Raw genomic sequence first — 11,245 nt, 5'->3', positions numbered from 1 at the left:
AACAATATCACTATTGAAATACAGTGCGGTAAATTGAGATATAAGCCTCTCAGCTAATATACAAAAAATGATAGAAAGTAATAATAAAAAAAATATAATTAGAAAGTATCATGAATAAAGAAATATTCTAAATTAACAAAAACGTTTTACTTTTTCCTAGTAACTGTAGCACAAACGCGCTAAAAATTGTTTCTTTGAACAGCTGTCAGTGTTATTCATCCTTGCCGATGAATTGCTGTCGATGTAATCATTAAAAAGAGGCGAACAGCTGATGACGTTATTAAAATTTTGATGACACACACACTTTAATACCTTATAACTTTAATAGAAAAGCTTTTTTGAAGGTATGGTTTGGAATATTTAATGACAAAATGTTGACGTTTACGAATCGTATGATAAAAGGATTAATTATCATGAGAAAATATAAGTTTTTATGACTTCAAACTAAAAATACCGCATCTCATCGGATAGTGTGGTTATTTTCAGTCAAAATTCATGTGAAGTAAAGCTTGCACAGGGCCAGAAATTTGTTAGCATGCTTCTTTGGATGTTGACTATGAATCCATAACATTGATTTACTCGAACACAGTTTGGATATGTTAAAAATAGATGAATACTTATCGTACGTCAATTGTATTCCCCGCGCCGACATGTATATACTGGTACAGCTGTGGACGCTGGAACAGCTGTCTGCCCATTTGATTGTACGGTGTGATATAGGAAAAAATGAATATGTTATTTCACATACGCTTTACTTATTAAAATCGTGACGACGGGCCTGTTATAATATATATATATACTGCATATGTCGATAATTATTGAAAGAAAAGGTTGTAAAACTTTAATATAACTGGTAAAAACAGTAAAGAAACATTGAAAATTTGGATATTTTATCTGGTGTTGGCATAAGATGGAAATAAATGACAGAAAATAAATTCATTGAATCAAATTTTGAGTAGAATTACTAATTTCTTTAAAATTCATCAGAAGTAACTTATCATATTGTGTAAACTTAATAAGTTAAACAACTTAATAACGATTATTTTGCATAAAGAAGATGTGATAAAACATTTATGCTTCCATAAATGAAACATTTGTTTTAATGAAGTACGTGTTAAACTTTTTTCAATTCTGAAAGTCAATTAATAAGAATATTTTTATAGGAATATTTTTATATAAAAAGTCATAATTAAGACTGTGACTGTTTTCCAAAATGAATATCCCAGTGCACCTAGAAAAAACCCATTCTGTCAACACAACCCTTCTGAAGATCATATTTGCCCTATTATCTCAGTTGCGTATGTAATGGATACAGTACGAGTTTTTCTTCGAAAGTGTCTTCTTCAGACGTAAGAAGAAAGTTTTACTAGGATAAACAACAAATTGTCCGAGGCGAAGTCGAGGATAAATTGTTGTTTTTCCTAGGGGACTTTTTTCTTTACGTCTGTAAGAAGTCACTTTTGAAGAAAATACGAGTAATTGTATCCGACTTATACGACGTTTAAGTGTAAAAACAGATAAATTAATAAACGCATTTAATTATAAATAAATCTAATAGAAATTAAATGTATATTCACGTAGAAAATATAAAACTATAGAAAATATTTGCTTGGCCTTTAAACTTAGGGCAGTGAAAGGTGTAGGTAAAATTATATTCGCACGGAATTTTCGTGCACTTATTTAAATCGGACATAATTCACTTTTATTCATGATAAACAATGTTAAAATGGCTGCCTTCATGAGTGAGATTAAGTCATTCAACATGGTACCGTCTGTGAACATGTTTACGTCAATGTTAAACTGTTAAATGGATAACTGGATAACGTTTTGGACCCCAAATTGGTAAGTTTCCTTATTTTCAAGCTTAGCTTAACACTATGTTTAGCTGGATATGACCTATGAGTCTTTTTGTGAGTTTGAATGGGACAGTAAATGTCATGTTAATTTTGTTGTTTTATATAATGTCAGACGATATACAAAAAAATGAGTTTTAGCATCATCCAATGAACTATTGTTAGTTTCGTCAATGCTAAAATCAACAGTAACTTTGTTCCTGGAAATGACCATCCAATTGATTCCATTAATTGCTACACTTTCAGTCAGTTAAAATATCCCTGTTACGATTTAGGATTGACTAAATCTCTTGTTTACGCTCGTCTATTCGAAAAGTAGAAGGGCTATTGTAAATATGAATTTTGACAGAACTATGATCCTTTGAACTTAAAAAAGTATACATTATGCAGGCTCTTGTTTTACTATCAAGCACTGAGAACTGCCAAGCGCACTGGTTCTTGTCCATAGATAAGTAGCGAGAACTATAGACACTGGTAAATATGTTACAGTTCAGGCAAAAAACATGCGAAAATTAAGGTTAATCATCGCCAAGAATTTTACATTTGATTCGCACGAGGATTAAAGTATGAAAAAAGTATAAGCATGAGACAAATTCAACGTTGAATGGCGCGAACAGTTTCTTGCGAGAATGTAAAATCTTGCTATTTTATAAAAGTACAGAAAGGCGGGGCAAGACTATAAGAACCAAAGAAGAGTCCTTTAACTGGCCCAAGCAGGACACCATACATTTCAACTGTATTAAAGCCACTAGGAACGTAACAGTTATTTAAAAGTGTCTTCTTACAAACGTAAAAAGACACTTTTTGAATAGCTCTGCTGGGGGTATAGTCGTATAATTTAGTCATACCTAACAGACGAAGAAAAATAATATACCATACTATATTATGTACACATTGTTCAAAATTAAAAACACACGTATTTTAACGGTCGCTTTTAACCATAATAATTTTATCGTTTTCGATAATTTGAGAACGTGTACATTATCAACACAGTCACGTGAACATGTTGAAAATGAAACCATGCAGTTTGCTAGCAGAAAAAAAAAATTGATTTTGGTTACCATAGAGATAAAAAAAAAAATTTTAAATTAGCTCTTACTTGTAAACTTTGTGTTCCAGGTTATTTTTACCGACTTAATCAATCTCAAAACGGATAAATAGCTCACTCTGATTCAGATGATATAAATAAAACACATGCATTTAGAGAAGAATTGTTTTTGTTGCTAATTACATAGCAGCTTAACGACTAGCACTTTCTAGATCAACGAAAGTATTTTGATAAGCCAGTTAAAATAAAACACGATGTCAACGATAACTATCGTTAGCGAAATGCCTATTCGAATACGTCTAAAGGAGAATTTTTCGTTTACTTAATTAAAGAACAGTTAAATAGACTGGTTGCGCTTCAAATCATGTACAAAGGGGGCAGGGGACATATTATAACTATGGCCTCGGTAAAATTGATTAATAACACAGATATGGGGTGTTGAAAGTACTGAAAACTTTTGATGTATTTCTGTCATTGTAATTCTTTTTGTTTGTAGGAAATGATCAGTATTTTAGGGTATTTACCCAAAACATTATGGTAGCTTTGTATGCATTTGTGACTCTCCGAACAAAAGTTAAAAAAGTTAAAAATCAAGCATTGACAGATGGCGCAAAAAAGGATAAATTTTGTGAAAAATATTAACGTATGACTGACAAGTTAAATGGACAATTTTGTTGAAATTGCCATTGATTGCACTGTGTGTTAGAGATATTTTTCAAGGAATCGGGCGAATTCTGGAGTATCCTGGATGACCCATAGTATATTTCAGGTGTAATTTTTGGTGTGTGGGGTAAATATAAATTGCTGTCTGTCTTTATTTTTAGGAGCAATGCATGCACACTGTAATTTTCTTCAATGTATGTCATATATCCTTGAATAATGCTGTGCAACTGGTTATCTGCCTGTGTAAGAGATTTTGAAATATTTGAAATTTGTTTTTGGCTTTCACTGACCTTCAAAATTGCTAATTCTGTCCCTCCCACCCCCTTAATTTAAATTTAACGCAAAATGGATACCGCCAGCAATCATCCCCTACACTTTCTATTGACCCTTCCAATGATGCATGCTAGAATAAACGAGAGTGTGCGTTTTTAATTGGTAAAACTCGACTTTATATCAAATTAAAATTAGATCTAAGGGAGGAAACTGCTTTTCGTCTTATGACAAATACATGCGTTAGTTGTCGGACTTGAACGGTAGTGTCTGATTTCATATACTGCGAATCTTAGTAGATTCTAATTTCTTTTCAATTTTTAACAAACTTCTACTGTACAAGTAAATTCAAGCTAAAAAGCAATGTCTTTATTTTTAGATAAAAACAACCAAATTAACATATACAGTATAAATCATACATGCAAAAATGATTGTGAAACTTCGGCAATATTAAAGTTACATATTGATTAATTGTATCTAGATCTACATGTTAAGTCAAGCAAATAAAAAGAAATATTGCAAATATTCGTCATCAAATTTGATCAACAATTTTTCCAATGTTTTCTATGGTTCAAAGATGTGTAATACAAAAATTAGATCTAATATATGCAATTCAGGAAACATAAAAGATCTCAAAATTTTTAAAAAATAAAAAATCGGCTTACCGTTTTGGTGGTCAGAGCGCTTCTGGTAGTTTATGACGTCAACCTTTCACGTGCTTAAGTGTTCGTTAAAGTTTGACGTCATAATATTACGTCATTAACGTGTTAATTAACAGAAAACTTGCTAATAACAATTAAGATATAAGAAAGGTAAATTTACATCGACGAATGTGCCAAATAAATCCAAATACTTACTGTTTAGCAGAGTAAAATAATTGCCAATTTTTTTAAACAGGAAAAGTGATCGTAAAGCATTTCAAAAGCGATCGTATAGTATTAGTATTGCCAGAATGGATATTAAGATAACAGAAATAATTAGAGGTACATGTATATTATTACCTAGTGTGTCGAGTAAAGTTGGTCATATATTACAGTACAATAAGAAATTGTTATAATATTTTACGCTGAAAATTGGCATGAAGCTAGATGGAGTTCGATATGTATTTGATATGGATAATTTAGACATTGAAAATGAAAACGAGGCTATATGGTGTGTGATGTGCATTTGATATAAATATATATGAATCTGAAAATGAACACGAGGCTAATTAAGGTGTGATATGCATTTGATTTGGATGTTTTGGACTCTGGTAATGGAAACGAGGCTAAATTGATAAGATTGGATCCAATAATGATTTCTATTGGAACACCACGTGGTCAAAACGCTGAAAGTCTATAGGTTATATACGGTGTGAAATAATTGAATTTATTAAAAACCTATTAAATATGGTGTGTTTATATTTGGTACCAAAAGTTGTGAATGATAGCGGTTGAAATTATCTAAAAATGCAGATTATTCAAATTTCTATTATATACTAAGTCACATCTTATGTGGTAATATAATTTGGATGTGATAGCTCAATTAGAGATAAAATCATGAAAGGTTTCATAAAAACCAGAATTGTTACTTAAACAAATTTATTAGATAATGAGAAATGTCATGTTAATCTCTGGTTTGATTCTAACTGTAAACATGCTAAAATTCTTATAACTGTGACAAAAGAGCTTTTAAAGCTGTCCCGTCGGATGAAAATAGAGACAGATTTTTACATAGTAGAAAACATTATACTTATACTAAGAGGAAGGCAAGAAGAGATTTTTGTTATACTGAAAAAAATAAATTATCAAATTTATAGCGCAACCCGCGTCAATTTTGGAAATATATTAATAAATTTAAAAATAAAAGTAAGCCAGAATCTTCTGATATAAGCATTCATGAATTTGCCGAATATTTTAAGAGTTTATCAAATTTGAATCAAAGTGATTCTGTGTTTCATGATGAGACCCCTCTTCGTAATGAAAATGTCATTATAGATGAACTTGACTGTCCTTTTACTGTTGATGAGGTTTCTAGAGTAATTAGTGGTCTGAATAGGCATAAAAGCTGTGATTATGATAAAAATGTTGCTGATTTTTTTATTGATTCTAATCATTTTATTTCACCATATTTAGTAGTTATTTTTAATAAAATCTTCGATTCAGGTATATATCCTGATGCTTGGATTAAAGGCGTAATAATGCCTATTTTTAAAAAGGGAGATGAAGCTAATCCTAGTAATTATAGGGGAATCACTTTAACAAATGTTATGGCAAAAATATTTTCTATCATTCTTCGAAATAGAATTAACAAATGGTGTGAATCAAATGATGTTTTTAACGATTCACAATTTGGCTTCAGAGACAAACATAGTACAAGTGATTGTATATTTTTATTACATACATTAATTCAAAATATTTTATTTAACAAATCTAAATTATTTTGTGTTTTTATAGATTATGAAAAGGCGTTCGATACCGTTGTTCGTAAAGATTTGTGGATTAAATAATGTCGATCTAATATTAGCTGTAAAATCATTACAATGTTGAAATATATTTATGTAAATGTTTAAGCATGCGTTTAATTGTCGTCGAACATGAATATGTCAGATTCTTTTGATGTCAGTATTGGTTTAAAACAAGGAGAACCACTCTCGACTTTACTATTTATTTTGTTCTTCAATGATATTAATAATTGTTTAGATTTAAATAATTTATCGGAGGGTGATTTGAACCAGTTATCAATGTATATGTTAATTTTTGCTGATGACATTGTTTTATTTACGACGAATGCAGCCAGCTTGCAAGCCCAACTTGATTGTATTTATCAATACTCGATTAAATGGGGCCTTAAGATAAACACCAAAAAGTCCAAAGTTTGTATTTTTGAAAAGAGAAAACAATCTAATTCTTTTGAATGGTTTATAAATGGTGAAAAATTAGAAATTGTAGATAATTTTTGTTATTTAGGTGTAAATTTTATTTACACTGGGAATATGAAAAATGCTGTTAAGGTGCTCTCTGACCAAGCTCTCAAAGCATATAATTGCCTCTTGTCATTATTTACTAGAATAAATCTTGATATCAAAACGAAACTTTCACTTTTTGACTCTATGGTTCTACCTATTTTATTGTACTCCTCGGAGATTTGGGGCATTTATGAATTTAAGGAAATAGATAAACTTCATATAAAATTTTGTAAACATATCCTTGGGGTCCGAACACAATCTTCAAATTTAGCAGTTTTAGGTGAATTGGGTCGTTTCCCTTTATCAGTTTTAATGAAAGAGAGGGCTTTGAAATACTGGTTAAAAATAATGAGTAATCAACACATGCCTATGTATACAATTTTTAGAGAGCAATGTAATTCCCAGAACGCAAATTCTTGGTCAAATAAAATTAAAAATTTACTTGATAGTCTAGGTTTCAGTGATATATGGTCAAATTTTGACTCTTCCTGTAACTATTTTTGTATTTTGAAACAAAGACTACGCGATCAATATATCCAAAACTGGCAAATGGAGGTTCGTAATGTAGCTAAACTTGAATACTATAAACAATTTAAAGTTGATTTTTGTTATGAAAAATATCTAGATATTTTGACTAATAGTAAACAAAGAGAGCTATATACTAAATTTAGAATCTCGAAATTGAAGTAGGTAGATATACTGGCATTGAAAGACAAAATCGTATATCCTTTCGACGGCCATCCGCTATACCCGTAGGACGGCCAAAGCGTAAGAAAACGTATCGAATTTTTACATTTCTGAAAGCCAGTCTTATATTTCGACAGACGTCCATAGCGTAGTTAAACGTATCAAAAATATACCTTTCTAGAAACCGTAGCGTAAATCAGCGTTAAACTTGAATTTTGTGTCATGCAACCCCGTAAAAACCTCGTTTTCGTACATTCTGGGTTTTTTTAATGTGTTTATGAAAATCGAAATATTACGCTATGGCTGTTCAACAGCATACGATAAACAACAAAGCCATACCGTATAACACTGTTAATATTACGTTCAACTGCAATAAACATACTCACAATCCTTGTTTTTTAAAACAAGTTCTGAACGTTTTAAAACGGTACATTTTACGTTATTTACCTATATAGCCCATTAGAATACCATGTTGAGTAAAATGTCCACAACGTTTTAAAACGTTATTATTGAAAATCAATGAAAATCAATTTTTCTCAGGAAGGGTGATTGATACTATACGTGAATTTTGTAAGTTCAACTCATTTTTGTTTCAAATAACAGAACTGCTTACAGAAACTCCGTTTGATGTATCAATAAATGCATTTTAAAATACTATACCATTTAGAAGATTTTCTTCAATTAATTTGGATATCGATTTGATTACCACATTAATTAAAAAGTGTACTGTATATCTAAACATTTACTATATCTGTCAATAAAGGGCACTATACAATTAACATATTTTGTGTTTTTATTTGAACAACATTTAACAGAATGAAATAAATGAAAGGTAAACTTCAAGAATTTAGTCATTTAAAACTAAATTTTGGTGGCCTTCCTACGACAAACAGTAGTGGCTTTCAGGAAGCTAAAATTTTATACTGGTTTATTACGTTATAGCCTTCTTATGACTGTAGCGCCCGGCTTTTGAGAAGTCGATTTTTCGGTACGTTTTATTACGCTATGGCCGTCGAAAGGATATGTAAACTTTGTTCATCACAATCTGTTGAATCTGAGTACCATTTTTAGCTCGACTTTTCTATGAAAAGGGGAGCTATCCTACTCGCCCCGGCGTCGGCGTCGGCGTCGGCGTTAGCGTTAGCGTCGGCGTTGGCGTCACACCTTGGTTAAGTTTTTCGTACCACCCCACTTTATTTCAGAAGTATTACAAGTATGGCTTTGAAACTTACCATACTTGTTCACCATCATAACCTCCATCTACAGACAAGAGTACATAACTCTGTCAAGGTTTTTGACAGAATTATGGCCCTTTTTTGACTTAGAAAGTGTATTGAGCTTGGTTAAGTTTTTTGTACCACCTCACTTTATTTCAAAACCATTGGAGGTATTGCTTTGAAACTGACCATACTTGTTTACCATCACGACCTTCATCAACAGACAAGAGGACATAACTCTGTCAAGGTTTTTGACAGAATTATGCCCCTTTTTGACTTAGAAAATACATTGAATATGGGTAAAATCCACTTATTGCCTTAACCCTTTGAGATATTGCTTTGAAACTTTTAATGCTATTTCACATCATTACCCCCATCTGTACGCAAGAGAAGGTAACTCTGTCAGGGATTTGTTTTAAAAATTAAGGCCTTTTATCGACTTAGAATCTTGGTTAAGTTTTTTGTACCAGTCAACTTTTTGACTGAACTGGTTGAGATATTAAATTGAAAGTTGGAATACTTGTTTACCATCATGGTCCCAAACATGGGCAGGAGAAGGTAATTCTGTTAAGGATTTTATTTGAATTATGGCCCTTTTTGACTTAGAAACTCAGTTAAAATTTTCATTCTTGTCCACTTGTTGACCTAACCATTTGAGATATTACTTTGGAAGTTGGAGTTCTTATGTGCCATCATGAGACCTATCTGTAAGCAAGAGAAGATAACTCTGTGAAAATGTTTCTTGATTTGTACTTAGAAATTCCTAGTTAAAGTCTTGTGTGCCCTTAACTGTCAAAGTTTTGTTTTATAGGCAAGCACTAAAAAAAGTCGAGCGCGCTGTCCTTCTGACAGCTCTTGTTTACTATGTTGTAATAAATATTATGACCTACGACAGAAATATTTTACAAATAATGCTTGGCCTTCAGTACAAAAGTTCATTAATATTATGTCATCAAAACGTAGAACTAGTATTGTAAAAAAAAAGTTTTTAACAGAAGATTATAAATTGAGAAGTCTAACCCTTAAAAACAATGCTGCTTCGTAGGACTTATTACCTTTGTGAGTTAAAATTTGTTAATTTTTGATATTTGGTGATTATTTATTATGTAAAGATTATATGTGTAGTTATTTGTGTATCTTTTATGTATACTGTATGTCTTGACCATGTGTATTAGTATGTGTAAATGGTCAAAGGCATTTATTTTGCCGATTTGCCAATAAATGAAATGAAATGAAATGTTAATGAAATGTAAATGTCCCTCATTATGTTTGTCAAAATAAAGTATATTGTCATATTTATGATACTGATTGCAATGTTTGAGGAAGAAAATTATTAGATCTTTGTATTTCTTCAATTCTTATTATACTTAATACGGACAAACATTTGCTAACACGCCTGTTTTCAGTATAATGGTTTAGAGTTGTTTATAAACGTAAGGTATCTGTCAACTTGGTTCATAATATTAGGATCTTACAGACCGGAATATCTAGCTCGAGGATAACAGTTTAATTTTTACAGCGGTAACGAAACTTTGCGCAGTTTACCCGAGAGTTGGAGAATCCGGTCGATACCGTAAACACATTCATGTATAAAGGATGTTTTGAAATGAAGTCACGTTATCAGGAACTCATGCATTGTATACAAAAATGTTTAATATCATTTTGTCATAAGGAAAATACCCAACTGTTTGGGAAGAGAGATAGTCCATATGAGCCTTCTTACTATAAAGGAGCATCCCCTGCCTCTTAAATATTGAATGAAATTCTTGATATTTACAACTGTACAGATCTTCCATGTAGGTAGCATTTTATTCGGCTCTTCTAAAGGTATGCAGAAACTTACCTAGTCATTATTTTGCTCTAAAAATTGGTTGAAGTCAAGGTGAAAATCTGAGCCCAAACCTATTTAGATTTTGAACCATGCTATATGGTAGACTTACTGCGGAATTAAGAACATTCAGTTTTTCCCAGCTTATCCGGGGGGTACAGACCAACTTTAAAGATTATGCGCGACAGGTTGACTTATCAATTGTGACCGATGGTGCACCGTGAAGCTATACGGTAAAAGTTTGTTTGTACCGGAGGGATTAGCATGGAAAACCCCACATTTGCAGAGATAGATAGTTAAGTCTTGCAATGCAATATTAGTCTAGTACTGGTGCAACTCTCCAGGAACGATGGTTAGGAAACTACCCGCCTATATGACTGAAATACTGTTGGAAAAAGGCGTAAAATGAAACAAACAAACAACAATGCAATATTTATGGTTAATATATTAAATTGTTTTTAGGTCATTGTTATTGCTTATACGAATCATGTTTTTTTATCATCTTTATAATTCATCTCATTTGTATTGGGATTTATGTCATTTAACATGACGCTTGATCTGAAATAAATGTTATTCTACAGACGTGTATTTTCCTGTCCTGCTGTAAAAACTCACCGTTGACATTCATGTTTTTCTGGTCATCTACTTATATTGATTTAGTCCATTCTCTCTAATTACATTAATTGATTGTCTTACTGAAAATGCTAGTAAATTCTGTCCCCATCCATTAAC

This window comes from Ruditapes philippinarum, unplaced genomic scaffold, assembly GCF_026571515.1.
Source record: "Ruditapes philippinarum isolate M1 unplaced genomic scaffold, ASM2657151v2 ctg42_1_1_1_1, whole genome shotgun sequence".
NCBI classification, from domain to species: domain Eukaryota; kingdom Metazoa; phylum Mollusca; class Bivalvia; order Venerida; family Veneridae; genus Ruditapes; species Ruditapes philippinarum.
Note: the sequence above shows the minus strand (reverse complement) of the source record.